Source organism: Onychomys torridus, chromosome 1, assembly GCF_903995425.1.
Source record: "Onychomys torridus chromosome 1, mOncTor1.1, whole genome shotgun sequence".
NCBI lineage: Eukaryota > Metazoa > Chordata > Mammalia > Rodentia > Cricetidae > Onychomys > Onychomys torridus.
Window position 1 is genome coordinate 64,552,361 of NC_050443.1, and position 5,712 is coordinate 64,558,072.

The following is a 5,712-nucleotide window of genomic DNA, read 5'->3' on the forward strand; positions in this document are numbered from 1 at the left end:
TGAGCAAATGGGAGCACCCTTTCCAGAATCTCTCACCCTAGGAAAAGAGCCCTGCCTTCCAAGAGCCAGAGCTCCCAGCACTGGCCAGCAGAACATTCACGGTGACCCCTTCTGTACATGACACCACAGCATCTGGGGTCTACTGACACACATCACCATCACTATTGTCAGCTTTTTCACGTCTGTGAGCTGCATCTATTGTGTCCTTCCAGGGTAGGACTTGCTGCCCTATCAAGAGACCTGTGCTGTGGACCTCAGACCTCCTCCATCACCCACACTCAAGCCATGGGTTCCCATGCACCTCAGGCTACCTGGGAAAAAGGTTTCCAAAGCACTGCTAGGTGACGCCTAAAAGTGAACAAATGATATTGAGGTGGCTTTCCAGAGCATGCCCAGTCTCTGTCTCTCTGTTTCTGTCTGTCTGTCTCTATTTCCCTTTCTCTGTGTCGGTGTCTCTGTATCTCTCTGTCTTTCTCTCTGTCTCTCCCTCTGTCTCTCTCTCTGTCTCTCTCTCTGTCTGTCTCTCTCTCTCTCTGTCTGTCTCTCTGTCTCTCTGTCTCTCTGTCTCTCTCTCTCTCTCTCTCTCTCTCTCTCTCTCTCTCTCTCTCTCTCTCTCTCTCTCTCTCACACACACACACACACACACACACACACACACACACACACACACAGAGGGATGCACAAAGGGACAGCTGGCACAGGCTCCAAAAGTGGCTATGAGGCATTACCTCCAGCCAAGCCTTCCTCAGAAACCTACCTCACAGACCGCAGGCATTTCTGTGGGACCTGTTAGGATGGGGTTACAGAGTCAACCAGGGCCTGTTCCCGGCTATTAATGACAGCACAGGAAGAAGAGATCTGAAGAGCTCTGACGAGTTCTGAAGACTTCCTATTGGAGCTCTCTGGAGGGAAAATGGGATGCCCCAAGCTCCTTAGACTTCCTGCTGAGGGCAAACCACACCTGCTAGAAGCCCCTTCCTGCCCTCCCCAGATCTACAGACCAGACAGACTAGAATCAGACTAGACAGCCTGGGCCCAGGCACCTAGGTTAGCCAGATTCCTGGATGGTAGCACACTCCTGTTTGAGAAGCACTGCCCGGGCCCCCGGGTCTCAGACAACTTGCCAAACCCAGACAGACCCCTTAGTATTTTTCACCTTGTCTCTTTGTGCTGTTTTCATGGCAAGGGGCATAACATTTGAGAAAAGAGGTAATTTCAAAACCCAACCCCACCATCCAGAGCCAAGCTTCTGAGAAGGCAACAGAGCAGCAGTTTCTATTTTGTGCCCACGTCCTTGCTTGGCTTGTTCATCCTCTTGCAAGCTGTGCAGAAGTACCTTTGGCTGTGTAGCTTCAGACACTCGTTCAACCAGAATCCCTTCATAATCAGCTTTGCACAGTGTTGCTTCTCCTTGCTTTTATCTCTCTCTCTCTCTCTCTCTCTCCTCTCTCTGTGTGTGTGTGTGTGTGTGTGTGTGTGTGTGTGTGTGTGAGAGAGAGAGAGAGAGAGAGAGAGAGAGAGAGAGAGAGAGAGAGATTGATTCAAGTAAGTGGTGGGACCCAGCTGCCCCAGTGTGGCCTATAAATTTCCATCACAGCCATTTTACTTTCCCAATTAATTTTCAAACGTCCACATGTTGTTTAGTTTTGGTGGAGTGATCGCATTGCTGGGTATGGCACTCATGGCCTTGTGCACATGAGGCCAGCATTCTGTCATTGGTATTTGCCTCTAGCCCCACATGTCCTTGCTGACATGAAAAACAAGTGGATCTCCACCCCACAAAATTGACCCAGGACTCCAGAGGTCCCCAAAGAGGCTGGTCCTTTTTTCAAGCACCAAGTGGAAATAATTGCAAAGACTTTTGTCCCCAAGAATGGGTCCCTTGTCCCATTGCTATTGGGGACTGGTCCTGCTATGTGGGATAGATAATATCCATAATAGTCTCTGTAGCTGATGGCCCAGGCTACTGAGAAGTGATCACCTTGAGTTTCCTACATCAGTCTGGCACACATGGACAGATAGCTTCAGCATACTTGCTTCTGCCCATCTGCGTTGATTCCATAAATCCTTGACAGTCATCAACTAAGACTTTCCCTCCTTTCCCTGCCCCTCCCCCCAGGGAAGGCTCTCTGTAACTGTCAGTGGCTAGCAGGAGTGAGAGGGTGTACTTGAAATATGAATAGAGTTAAAGAAAGTACATTCACAGAGGTTGGGTCAGGGAAACAGAAAGCAGATACCAAGGTCAGCCCTCAATGAGACATCAGACTTACCTAAGCCTGAAGAGACAAGGAAGGACAACCAGATCTCAGCAGGAGTTGCTGCAGGGTAGAGTCAGGTAAAAGGAGCTGTGCCACAGGTACATCTAATACTCTTGCCTAGGATTGGACTATAGCTTAGTGGTAGGGCACCTGCATAAGATGGTTGAGATCCTGGGTTCAATCCCCAGAACCAGAAAGAAAAAAAAAAAGATCCTTGCACAATTCCAGGCCAGAGTTGGAGATACCTTTTGCCTCTTTTCTCGGTCTCCCATTAACAAAAGTAATAGACACTAAAGGGTGGGGTTGCTGAGTAATAGGATCTATGTATGTCGGCACACTGGAGTGACTAAAAAATAACCAGCACAGCTCAGCCCAAGCAACACTGAGCATCCATCTGGAACTCTGCTAAGAAGCGGGGGCAAACACTAATCCTAAAGAAACAGTCCTCTGGACACCATATTGCCCCAGATAATGTCAATTTTGCCTCATTCCCAGCCAGACCTTACACTGTGTAGCCAGTGCAACACAGAGAGGATAGCAGGGCCTCTGTAGTGGTTATGAGGCCTGGAATGGACAGCAGTCTTGGTCTTTCCCCTCCTAGCCCATATCCCCTGCATAGTCCCTTCTTTGTGGGGGCATTTTACCTCATTGAGAAAGGAGACAAATCCTTTCCCTGCTTTTATTGAGTCAATACATGCCCAAAGAACTTAGGAAGAGGCCTTGCAGGTCTAGTTGGAAGCACACTTTAGAGCTTCCAGAAGAGGACTGTAGGAGCTCTTGGTTCTGTAGTCCCAAGAGGAAGAGCAGTGGAGTCTCCACAGAACTAGTTAGGACTCTGAACCCTAGACTTCCAGAATGGAGACACAGGGCACCAGGTATGCCAAGAGTCCCAATGAACCTTTGGGCTCTGGAGTGAGTCTCCTTTGCCCCGGTGGGGTAGTAGTAATGCTGCTTCTAGGGTATGGAAAAGATTGCCTGACAGTGCAGCAATCCCCTTTTCTGTACACTGGTTCACCTAATAAGCCCCAAATGGCACAAAGCCATCTTTCAATTTATTGGACTCCCCCAATGTGTGCTGGTGATTCCCAGTCCAGACCATCTACGCTTATTTATTATAAGGGTGGAAAACTCAATTTCATGAGTCACACACCATTAGTTGGAAGATACGATAGAAACAGCATGGAGGTTCCTCACAAAGTCAAAACTAGGCATGCCAAATGATCCCACATTAGGGGTATATCTAAAGGAAATGAAATATTTCAAAACACTCTACTCCCATGTTGATTATAGCACAATTCACAATAGCCAAGGGCTGGAAGGCTTATAAATATTCATCAATGGATGAGCAGATGAAGAAAATGTGATACCTGAGTACAAGTGGAATCTGATTCATCTATAGAAAGGTTGAAGTTTTGTCATTGGGACATGGATGGAACTTGAGGTCATTTTGTGAAATGAGCCAAGCACAGAAACACAAGTACTCATGATGTCCCATATGGAGTCAAAAACTGTTGTTTCCCCAGAAGCTGAGAGGAGAATGGTGGTTACCAGAGACTGGGAGAGCAGAGGGGGACCTGGTCACTGGGTCCTATGTTACAGTTAAAGAAATCAGTTCTGTTGGGTTACTAGGCTGCAGATTCAAATAAGTTTGGAGAAGGGATTTTGAATGCTTCTACCACAATGAAGTAATGTTTGAGGTGATATATAGGGTTACCCGGACTTGGCTCTGCACAATATACACACATATCAAAACATCCTATGATATGCTATAAATATGTACAATTTGTGTATCAATTTAAAAAAATAAATAAAATAGAAAAGGGGCAGATACTGCTTTTTTTTTTTTTTTTTTGGTATGTCAGTCACTGAAATTAAGCCTTTCAAAACCCATTCTATACTACAGTTTTGCCAGTTGTTTCTGGAGGTGGGAGGCAAGACAGCTGGAGAAACAGAGTTGAGGAAGGCTGCAGCTTTTACATTCCCTACAAGTTGCTGGCCAGAGCAGTGAGTAGGGCACCGTAATCCATACAATCCCCCTTTCTGTACACTGGTTCACCAAATAAGCCCCATATTGCCTCTGCTGTAGGTTGCATGCCCCAAGTAGATGTTAAGTCTGCATTGTTGAAAGCACCACATGCTCTGGCTAAAGCACCTGGAGAAATCAAGCTGAGACTGACCTGGTTATTGACCTAGTACCTGGTATACCATGCTATCAACATGCCAGGCAAGGTGTGCCTACTGGTACAATAGTAGAATGCCTGTTGTAAGTGCAACCAACCACGTTCTAAATAGATTTAAGGCCTATTCTATGTTTGGAATAAGAGGGAACCTATGTTTGAAACTGTAAGCCAGGGCAAGTCCCAGCAGTTGTGGAGGTGACCGCTGTTGTTTGTTAAACAGAAATATGTGCCTATCAAATGATCTTCTAAAGATTTGTGCACATATCCTTGGATGACTGCACTGATCAGCTCCTATCATGGAGGGAAACTTCTTTTTTTTTTTTTTTTTTTTTTTGCAGTGGGCAGGAGTTACTATGGAGTTTCATGAAGGGTCAAACTAGAGAATCAGTGACTGTTGCTGTGACATTGTGGCCCAATTCTAAGATATAAATGGAAGAAAATAAGCAGGCATCTATATCATCCTCTCTAAGACTCAAGGAACATTTCAGAAGAGGGAGGGGAAGGCTGGAGGAAGTGGTGGAGTGTTGTGTAGCTATTTCCTCCAAAAGGAAGGTAGGGGTGAGGGTTATGAGACTCAGGAAGCAAAACAAGGAGCCCAGGAAACTCATAAGACTCAGGAACGTCATAAAGTTACAAGGCTCATAAACGACTACTGAATGGCATTAATTATTAGCGTGCCTGAATTCCCACTCATCTAGCCCAAGAAGAGTTATGGGCATCCTCTTTGATCACTCAGAAACTGGGCCAGGGATACTGTGTAGAGTGGGTTGGGACAGAGGACCTCAGGCATGGCTACTTCTGGGCTCTAGTGGGTATGAAGGAGAAAGGTGAGCACCAGGACCCTTGCTTATCCTAGCCTTCACTCAGGTGTGCACCTAGGACTTGGTTCCATGGTGACAGCCACAGGAGAAAAGAGAGTTTTGCCAGATAATCAACACTTAGATTTGGAGTCTCTATAATACCTCCCCACCTTGTGTGTATGTGTTTGTCTCCAGGCACACACATGCACACACGCACACACACGCACACACACACACACACACACACACACACACACACACACACACATACACACAGGATGTATCTCTCTGGGGAGTGCAGGATACTTCAGCAGGCACCCTCTTCCCACATTCCAGGGAGTACTGAAGGCCTGAGGTGTCTGATGAAGAACCCCATCAGGGCCTTCAGCCTCACACCTGGAAGCGATGAACTAATGCCTGCCTCCATGGGAGCAGCATACACTGACCCACTGGACAAAACCAAGGACAGAGAAC